Source organism: Gymnodraco acuticeps, unplaced genomic scaffold (genome assembly GCF_902827175.1).
Source record: "Gymnodraco acuticeps unplaced genomic scaffold, fGymAcu1.1, whole genome shotgun sequence".
Taxonomy (NCBI): Eukaryota; Metazoa; Chordata; class Actinopteri; order Perciformes; family Bathydraconidae; genus Gymnodraco; species Gymnodraco acuticeps.
Genome location: NW_022990595.1, coordinates 219,810 through 230,597, shown reverse-complemented (window position 1 = coordinate 230,597; position 10,788 = coordinate 219,810).

The following is a 10,788-nucleotide window of genomic DNA, read 5'->3' as shown; positions in this document are numbered from 1 at the left end:
TTTCTTTTAGGCCTGAAGGACGGAGAGGAACACTTCTTTTCACTGAAGTGTTCACTGTGGAAATAATGATAATAATGTTCGTTATGTCCCTAACCAATTACCTGACAGTTTTTGTTCCCCTCCCATTACAGGCTTTTGTTACACATGATTTCATGTGTAAAAGGGGGGAGTGAGTATAATGTATAAATGTCAACATGGCTGTAAAATTCACAATTTACATTTTTCTTTTAAGGATTGAGCATTGAATGTAATTAACCTGCTCCATATCTGGGGATAAGATACTGTTTGATGAATGTTGAGATGTTTCTAAATATTGATTTGAATTATAACAGGTAACAAAGAAGCAGTGGCCAAGGGGCTACTGTGAAACCGAAGAAGTTGACCTGTGATAATGAAACAATTTTGTAATATTTTAACAGACATTAGAGTAACTGAGGTTTGAAATGTAGAAAGAACATATTACAGTTAAGTTAAGCTAAAACATAGTAATGTAATGAGACAGAATTTAATTTAGACAACATCATGTAACTAGCCTGGTAAAGAAGTAAAAGCCATAGACTTTATTGTTTAGGTCATTATGGGGATATACATTTCATCTAAATTTATAATAGAAAGACATTTGATGACAGTTTGTTGGAATTCTGTATTCATTTTTTCAGCGTGATAATATCTAAGCACTGACAGGTAGAAGCAGAATCACCAGGAAATCATTCACTTTGTTAGCATCGTGATTTTGGTTGTTTTTGAATCCATAACATTAGTGTGTTTCTTTACCAGAAACATTAGCAGTTCATATTATGTTTGGATTTTAAATAGGATTTCATTTAAAAATAAACACCGATGCTTGTCAGAAATTCAGAGCTATTGAAATATGTTATTTAGTTTACCTAAAGATGTTGGGGTTCTTATTTAGTTGGCACAATCCAAGTATTAAGATTCTGAAGCTGCACTGGCAGATAGGAGGTCTACAATTAATTTGGAAAACCTGTTCACAGACGGCTGTTGTTTCAAGACACCCCACCAAGAGGCTCCAAGTGGGGCAAAACAGCTGAGCGTAGGCTTGAGGGAGTTGTATCAGATTTCTCCACACAGGTCACTGGCGCCAAAAGGGGGACCCGAGAAGCACGAGGACAAAGTGGCTCAACCCCAGGCTCTCCGACCCCGACCGAGTGACCCAGCGGACCTCTTATGCCGTCTGCCTGGGAGAAAAGGGGGACAGCTCGTACCACGGGAGCCAGTGTGCGGCGGGGAAACCACCTACTAGGACCAGGGGACGACATCAGGACGGACGTGGCCCTGGCAGACGTGGACTACTCGGAAGCAGCAGACTGGAGGAGCAGGACCCTGGAGACATCCTTACAGCAGACGACCCGGGAGGCATCATCAGCGGGCCGGAGAAGGAGGACCCTGGAGACATCTCTACAGCATCGACCCGGAAGCCGCCATCAGCGGGCCGGAGGACGAGGAGGAGGAAGACATCTCTCTAGCAGGCAGCCCAGAAGCTGCTGTCAGCAGATTGGGTGGACAAAGACACGGCAAGCCGGGACGGCGCAGCAGAGGAGTCTACTTCGGTTCTACTCAGTTCTACCCGTGAGGGGAAAGCTGCATCTCCCCCTCCCTATTAGCTGTCCTTGTGGGCTATTCCTCCGAGGGAGGGGGGGGGGGGCTGATGATTCTAGCACTCAGCTACCCCCTCATGGTTCCTTCACTGCCATGGAAAGTGGTGTTCTGTCTCCATGAAGGTTTCAAGTACTCTAAATACCAGCTTCGGATGGATTTACGGACACAGTAGAAAATAATGACAGTGGGTATATTTCAAAATGCCTTGTCTAAGTTTATCTCTGGAGAAGGAGATAAAAAGGGGGATTTGTAGAGTTATATTTGTATTTATTCATGTTAGCAAACTATGGATAAGCTTAAAATGGGAATAATTTGGGTAAAACTGTGAGCTGCATTTGGGGCCTGTTGACATGTGTTTTTGAGGACAAAGGAAGATGGGGGAAGGTGAGAGCATGTCCTGATTTGCATTCAACTTAGAACGAGCTACAGTGGTTGTGCTATTAAGAGAGGTCTCTTGGGTTTCTCTGGTGCTTATCAACAGTAGCAGTTAAGTGAATACTGTTCAAACAATACCTGTGTTTGTGTTTTATATTGATTTCTCTGTTTTATCCTTTCATAAATGTAAGGACTACAAATGGCTATAAACATTCTGGGCTGGTTGGAGTAAACAGGGTTTTATGGCTCTGTGGGGGAGGTGTAGGTATGCAGGCCTTGAGACCTTTTGTTGGAAAGTGAGCCTGTTTGGTTTCCTGCTGCGTTTCCTGCTGCGTTGCGTCTCCCAATGAGATGACCTGAAAAGATGACCAGCTGACCTAACACCAAACCCCTCCTTCTTACTCTGGTATATATCCGGTGGATCCCTGGCGTTCGGCCTCTTCTTCACATGCTGCCCTCGGGTGAAAGTAGCTCTGCAGTATGCGGACTAGAGCAGGAGTAAGCCGGCATTACTCCTTAAGCATTGCAATATAACTGTAATATATCATGTTGTATTGTAATGATTGTATTGCATTGTCATATTGCCATTAAAGTAGATTATTGTTAACGGTTACTTTGTAGATATGGATTCCTTCCTGTATTATAACCAGCTTCATAGGAACGCGCGGAGATTTGAAAAGCGGACCAGTTATCCCTTTAAATCTCCAACAACATTCAATAGCATTTGCATGTGAATAGCCGAGTATATTGCCATAAATATGATGATTGATTATCAGTAACAAATTCTACGTGACACAACGACATTGGATTAACCTTGAGATGCGTTTTTATTCCGTTGAACACAACTTTTGATCACAAATCAAAAAAGGTAAGACGTAATTATTGTAATATCTTTGGAACCGGATGTTGTTTACTTTCTCTTTTCTGGCTGATAGCTATAGGAATTCGAGGTCTTACAGTGATGACATTACATGTGTGGAATCTGTGGAGTCTCAGCTTTAAATCGTATATCTTGTTTGTGCAGTTAAGATAGTAATAAGGGCATTTCTACCGTGTGTTGTGTGTAAAAAAGCGTTAGCATTAGTTAGCATTGTTTCGCTCAATGCTAATTCAAAGGCTTGGTATTACGCTTGTGTTTTTTCTAGCTAACAATTGTTCTTATTGTCAGTTAACGGAGTTTCTTACCTTTAAAAGGGTATGAAACATTAATAGTTTCATAAATGTTAAGAAGCCCTGAGACATGTGAGAGAAAAAAAACTGTGGGAGGGGTCCACTGGGGGGACCTTCGGGATTAACTGGTTAACAATGATTAATATTTGTAAAGGCTACAGGTGATCTTAAGATGCGTGAGCTATGCTTAGGGACCTACCAGTCAAGATTATTTGTGCGTAGGGGTGCATCATCTGGCGCCTGGTCCTGGTCATCCTCGCCATTGCCCATGCCGTGAACCATCACCTCGGGCTCGGGCTCGAACAAATAAGGACGTAATGGTCCATCGTCTGGCTCAATATTGTCACCATCGTCGCTTACTGAACCGGATTCAGATTCAGTTCCTAAAACAACATTTTCGTAGGAAAGTCGAGAGGATGTTTCTGACTCGCTATCATCACTGGATACCTCGTACAATCCTTCTTCTTTGTCTGGTATATTTGCCCTTCCACGTTCATTCTGCATAGACGCCATGGTTTGTTATCGTATCGTCTTCCTAAGTTTTCGTCACTTCCGGTTTGGCTGAGTCGAACATTTCGTTTCTAAAAAACTTCGGGGAAGATGCAATAAAGTGCTTCTAACATGCGTAAGGCATTTATTATATTTTTTTAATCAGGTGTGATTGTTTTGGTACGTAATTATGCTTGTATATAAGTTAAAACGAAACTATTTTGAGGTTCCATTTCCACTATCCCTTTAAATTAATAAAGACATATTTGAGGAGCACAATGTCGCAAGAGAGACTGTCTGGGTTAGCAGTCCTTAGTATTGAGAGCCGACGCGCGCGCAGTATAGATTTAAAGACTGTTATACAGGACTTTGCGCAGAAGAATGCCAGGAGACGTGCTCGTATAAAATAATAGGCCTACAAAGCAGCTCCTGATTGCATCCTCTTTGTAGCCTATATAGGATGTGTTTTATTTGTTTGTTTTTTGTAGGCTACTTTTCTTTTATACAGAATGTTATATATATATGTGAACCGTTCCGTTGTGTGAACTCCAATGATGATAGGCTATAACGTTCTACAATATACCTTCATGTTACAAAAAATACACAGCCACTTGTTTGTATTTGTCAATTATGTTTCAATCAGATGTATATTATTATACAGTTCCTACTGACCTTACTGTTTAAATCAGATGTATATTATACAGAAAGTTCCTACTGACCCTATACTGTTTAAATCAGATGTATCTATACAGAAAGTTCCTACTGACCTATAGGCCTACTGTTTACAAAAGATGCCTTAAAAAATAAACATTTAAAAAAGTGGCCGCGATGTCTATCCCATGTCACTCTATTATTGATTTAGGGGAGGGGGCGGGGCCCCATGGTCCGACCTGCGGGGGAGCCCCGAAATATTGCGCAACGCCACTGGAGGTAAGGTCCACCCCCCACTTATAAAAATAGCACTTTACCCCTGCTTACACCTATATGCCGTGAGCTGATTATCGAGCCTTCATTGTAACAGTCGCGGGCACACTGTGTGTGTGTGTGGGGAGTGTTGCAGTAGAAAATTCAACTGTAGCGCTGGTGCATTAATGGGAAACCCTTAAAGATCAAATGCAAAGCTTCCAAATATGCTACATTTTTATAGAAATGTTGTTTTTAAGACTGCCTGTATTTTAAAAAAAATGTAAATCGAGATAATACACCCGAAAAAAAAGCTTTTTATTGATACAAAACTTGACCCAAAGCCGTCTGAATTTCTGACATGACCTCCCCAGCAGCCTCCGCGCGCGTGACGTCATACATGCCAAACAGTCTCTGGACCAAACATCCCGACTCGGCAGTCTCGGTCACAAGTTTTTCGACAAGAAAACTGAATTAACATGGGTTATTGTTGTGCTTTTTGTTGTACGAACGGTGCGGGATCTGGGAGAGTTTTTCATGTATTTCCCAAAGACCAAATCATCCGCAAAAAATGGATTTTGTTAGTGAATCGTGTTGGCTGGCAACCGACAAAATGGAGCATGTTGTGTTCTGATCACTTCACGTGTGATGCATACGAGGTTGATCCTGCTATCATCAAGTCTGTTGGTGCAGAAGCATTAATAGCACGTCGGAGGCTGAAACCCGGAGCCGTCCCCTCCATATTTCAGCACAAGAAACTACTGAAAGAACGAAAGAGCCGGGCGATGCAGAAACGCCAAATAATTGAGGTAAACAACTTTTGATTAGATTTCAAAGCGCACGGAGCACAGCAGATAACGGAATTGCAGTTTTATTGCTTATAGAGGTGGGCACCGTTAGATTCTGTGTCTTTACGATCATAAACAATGTGTTGGATGTGGAGCTAGGATAAGTAATAAGGGCGCTAGGAGTGATAGGTTAGCATTTTTCGCTCGGGGCTAATTCACTACACGCATTGTAGTTTATCTGCAGCTCATTCATCGCTCCTCCACTCATAACGGAAAATGTCGAACGTCCTACAGTCGGTGATGCAGACTTCTTCTCCCATCTCTTCCTTCACTTTCCCATAGTTGTGGCAGCACTTGTTTTCTCGGCTTGTAGGCATGGTCTGGCAGTTTCCACATCTACACCAATTCTCAGCACCCTCGGCCTCTTCCTCAGATGGCGAACTTGAATCATCGCCATCAGCACTTTCATCGGTGATATCAGGTGACGTTTCCTTGTATTTCCTCTTCGACATCAGAGGCTCGTATAGATATGGTTGGATGTCGACAACATACTCCACCTACAGTATGTATTTCTGCTGAGTGTCATTATTCTATTGGATAAAAAAAGTTAGGAAACGCCCCTATACGATCCGCCTCCTTGCTGCGGTCTGCAGCCAGACCCATCTCGGAAACTGGGCTGCTGTTCATCCATTTCGGATTGATCAGTCTTCAAAACGCTAGGTGTGTGTGTGTGTGTGTGTGTGTGTGTGTGTGTGTGTGTGTGTGTGTGTGTGTGTGTGTGTGTGTGTGTGTGTGTGTGTGTGTGTGTGTGTGTGTGTGTGTGTGTGTGTGTGTGTGTGTGTGTGTGTGTGTGTGTGTGTGTGTGTGTGTGTGTGTGTGTGTGTGTGTGTGTGTGTGTGTGTGTGTGTGTGTGTGTGTGTGTGTGTGTGTGTGTGTGTGTGTGTGTGTGTGTGTGTGTGTGTGTGTGTGTGTGTGTGTGTGAAGCAGCGCTGTCTGCTTATTTGCAATGTAGGCTAGGCCTAATCAGAATAATTTCAAGTCCAGATTCAATGTTGTTTGCATAAGTAGGCTATATTTTTCGTTTCGTTTTTTTAATAAGTTAATTTCAGGACAACTTTGGGAATTTTGTTTGTTTGTTATGCGTTTTAAATAGATTTTGAAAGTGGAGATAGAGAGAAGCAGCGCTGTCTGCTTAGTTGTACTTATGCAATTTAGGCCTATAAATTGTTGTAATTTATGTGCCAGTGTATTCATGGTTTTGAGTCTATGTGTGTGTTGTGTGCAGCGCCGTCTGCTTTTTGAAGTACAGTAACTAAAGTAGGACTAAGCATACCGGTAGTTTCTGTGGACCTGTCTGCCCGTTTTGTGAGTGCACTGCGCGCGTGCGCACTTGTGTGGCATTGTTTGGGATGACCTAATTAAAATAGCGTCCCCCCAGTAAAAAAAATCCCCACTACACCACTGCTCCCACGTGGCCGAGTGGGCTTTTAGGGAGGGGCGAAAGCGCACCCAGCAAAATAATCGTATTTTGTCAATTATGCTGTTTTCATAATCTTCGCAAGCCATAATCGTAATCGCGATTAAAATACGATTAATTGCACAGCCCTAATTGTAGCTACGGAGTGCTACATGATGAACTCATTCGAGACAGGCTTGTTGTCGGATTGACGGATAAGCGGCTGTCTGAACGGATGCAACTGGACTCAGACCTTACCTTGGGAAAAGCTATTACCATGGCTCGGCAGAGTGAAGAGGTGAAACGGCAACAATCTTCTCTGCGAGGTGACGATAGAACTGAGGCATGTGACGCTAAATTAGTGGACAGAGTGTTTAAGAGCAGTAGCAAATATGCTAAAAACAAAGCTCAATCTGCTAATAGCTACCAAGCCAAGCCACAATACAACAAGGGTAATGATGCAAAGTGTTATAACTGTGGTTGTTCTCCTTCACATGTAAAGACTGAGTGTCCAGCCAAGGATGTAAAATGCCATGCATGTGGGAAAATGGGACATTATATGCGCGTGTGTAAAGCAGCCAAAAGCGTGTATGAGATTAATGAAGAAGAGAAAGCGTGTTCTTAGGCAGCATTGAGGCCGACAATGATCCGTGGATGGCAGACATTGACATTAACAACAAAAGCGTGCAGTTCAAAATTGACACTGGGGTTGATGTTACAGTCATTCCTCACTCCGTGTTTAAGGAGGTCTATAAGCACAAAGCTCCACCAGCTCTTCAAAAGCCAAGGAAGCCACTTTGGGGTCCAGGGAAAAATCCTTTAGACGTAGTGGGCTTTGCTAGTATGCTGCTGAAGAAAGGAGAGAGAGAGAACTTATGGAGGATGTGTATGTCATTCGACGCTTGCAAACAGCATTGCTCGGGAGGCCTGCCAGTGTAGCGCTGAAGCTAGTGGCACGACTAGACAACGTCACTATGGACACGCTCAAGACTAATTACCCAACAGTATGCAGCGGTCTTGGAGAGGTGCGGCAGCCATATGCCATTAAGCTGAAACCAGGGGCCCAACCGTTTTCTCTGAAGACGCCTAGAAGGATTCCACTGCCACTGATGGACAAAGTCAAAGAGGAACTGTCCCGCATGGAAGACCTGGGGGTGATCAGCAGAGTTGAGGAGCCTACAGATTGGTGCGCTGGCATGGTGGTGGCGCCTAAAAAGACAGGGGCTGTTCGCATATGTGTGGATCTAACTAAACTGAACGAGTCTGTGTGTCGAGAAAAATACATTCTACCTTCAGTGGAAGAAACACTGGGAAAGCTGGCTGGAGCCAAAATATTCAGCAAGTTGGATGCAAACATGGGGTTTTGGCAAATACCTCTAACAAAAGGCTCAGCCAAGTACACAACGTTCATCACACCCTTTGGCCGATACCACTTCAATCGGCTACCTTTCGGCATAGCCTCAGCCCCTGAGCATTTCCAAAACAGGATGACAACTGAGGTAACTGAGGGACTAGAGGGGGTCGTCTGTCACATGGACGATGTACTGGTGTGGGGCCAAACACAGGAGGAGCATGACGCTCGTCTGTATGCTGTGCTGGAGAAGATCCAAAAGGCAGGAATCACCTTGAATGTGGAAAAGTGTGACATATCCAAACAGGAGGTGACATACCTGGGCCATGTGATCACTGCTAGCGGCATTAGACCAGACCCGAGCAAGACAGAGGCGGTAAGGAAAATGGAAGAGCCGAAAAATGTGAGCGAGCTGAGGAGCTTTCTAGGCATGGTCAACCAGCTGGGGAAGTTCATACCGCAGCTAGCAGAGCGAGACAAGCCACTTCGAGACCTGCTCTCCAAAAAGAACTGCTGGCTGTGGGGCATCGATCAGGCCAGAGCCTTCCAAGATCTGAAAGACTCTCTGATATCTCCACCAGTGCTAGCCATGTATGACACAAACAGAGAAACCAAGGTCTCAGCAGATGCATCATCATACGGCTTGGGGAGTGTGCTTCTGCAGAAATGGGAAGAGGATTGGAGGCCGGTAGCCTATATGTCACGTTCTCTCACACAGACGGAGCAGAGATACGCACAGGTAGAAAAGGAAGCTTTAGGCTTAACCTGGGCTTGTGAAAGGTTTCGCAACTTTCTCATCGGTAGACACTTTGAGCTGGAAACGGATCATAAACCTCTACTGAGTCTCCTGGGGTCTCAGGCATTGGATGCGCTTCCCCAACGGATTCAACGTTTCCGGATGCGCCTGATGCGTTATTCCTACTCAATCACACATGTGCCAGGGAAAAGCCTGTGGACGGCTGATACACTGTCACGTGCACCTGTGAAAAGAGACTCCACACCAGATGAAAAAGAGTTCCTCGAGAGCACGAATATCTATGTGGATATGATTATCGATGGTTTGCCAGCAAGCACGGCTTACCTGGAAGAGCTAAAAGAGCAGTTGGCAAAGGACAGTGTGTGCGGAAGAGTGATGCAGCTGTGTGAAGAGAAATGGCCAGCACACAGCAACAGAGAACCAGTCATAAAGTTATACTGGGCGGAACAAGCGTTCATAACTGTAAAGGACGGACTACTGTTAAAGGGGGACATACTCGTCATCCCCGCAACAATGAGAAAGGATGTGCTCGCCAGACTACATGAAGGTCACCAAGGAGTGGTGAAGTGTAGGGAGCGTGCCCGACAGTCTGTATGGTGGCCAGGGCTAAGTCAGCAGCTGAATGAGTTGGTTCTCAACTGCCGGACATGCAGCAAGGAGAGACAGAACCCCAAAGAGCCGCTGATGCCAACACAATACCCAGGCTGACCATGGCAGAAACTGGGTGCCGACTTGTTTATGCTGGGAAGCAAGTCATATCTGCTGGTAGTGGATTATGCATCAAGGTATGTGGAAATGGCTTTGCTGACACCCACAAAATCAACAGATGTAATCCACCATCTCAAATCCATCTTTGCACGACATGGTATCCCTGGTCACAGACAACGGGCCGCAGTTCTCGGGAAGGGCATTTGAAGAGTTTGCAGAGTCGTATGGATTTAAACACATCACCAGCAGCCCGAAATATCCACAGAGCAACGGTGAGGCAGAACGGGCTGTGAAGACTGTAAAGAGTCTCCTTAAGAAAGCAGCAGACCCATATCTGGCTCTGCTGGCTTACAGAACCACCCCACTACAAAACGGGTATAGCCCTGCGCAACTTCTCATGGGGAGGAGGCTTCGCACGACGGTGCCAACATTACCAGCGCTGCTGGATCCTGCTCCTCCCGACAGCGAGGCTGTAGTTCTGTGAGAAAGAGAGAGGAGAATAAAGGATGCACAGCGGTACAACCTGCGTCATCGAGTGAGAAGTCTCGAGAGGCTTGCACCGGGAAAAGAGGTTTGGGTCACGGATCAGAAGGCGAGTGGAACGGTTATGGGAAGTCACAACACGCCGCGCTCCTACATTCTTGAGGGACCTCATGGGACAGTCCGGCGAAATCGCCATCATCTCATCCCCATGTACTCCTCGTCAGAGCAGAGCGGCAGGGATGCAGCTGAGCAGCATTCAGGAGGTGGTCCAGAGCCGCATATCGCAGAACCTCCTGAGCCCGGTGCTCAAGATCTGCCACCTACCCCGAGAACCAGGTCTGGGAGAGCCGTGGTGAGACCGGCTAGGTTGGACTTGTAAACAAACCAGAAGCCTAAGAGATATTATAGAGAGTTTTATAAGAGAGTAAAAAAAACTGGTTATTATTAATGTTGTGCATTAATGTTGTGTAATACACAAAATATCATAGGGTTACATTTAGTTCATGAAGGTCTGGAGTTAACTGTTATTTTATATCTGGTTCAGATAGGAACAGACCTTCCACCCTACAGAGGCAGAATAATCCTCTAAGGTCTGTGGAGTCAATGGCAGTCTACCCATTGCTTCATAAAAAGGGAGATGTGGTGTTATTGTATATGTGTGTGTGTTAGCCAATAGGAGTGAAGCCTT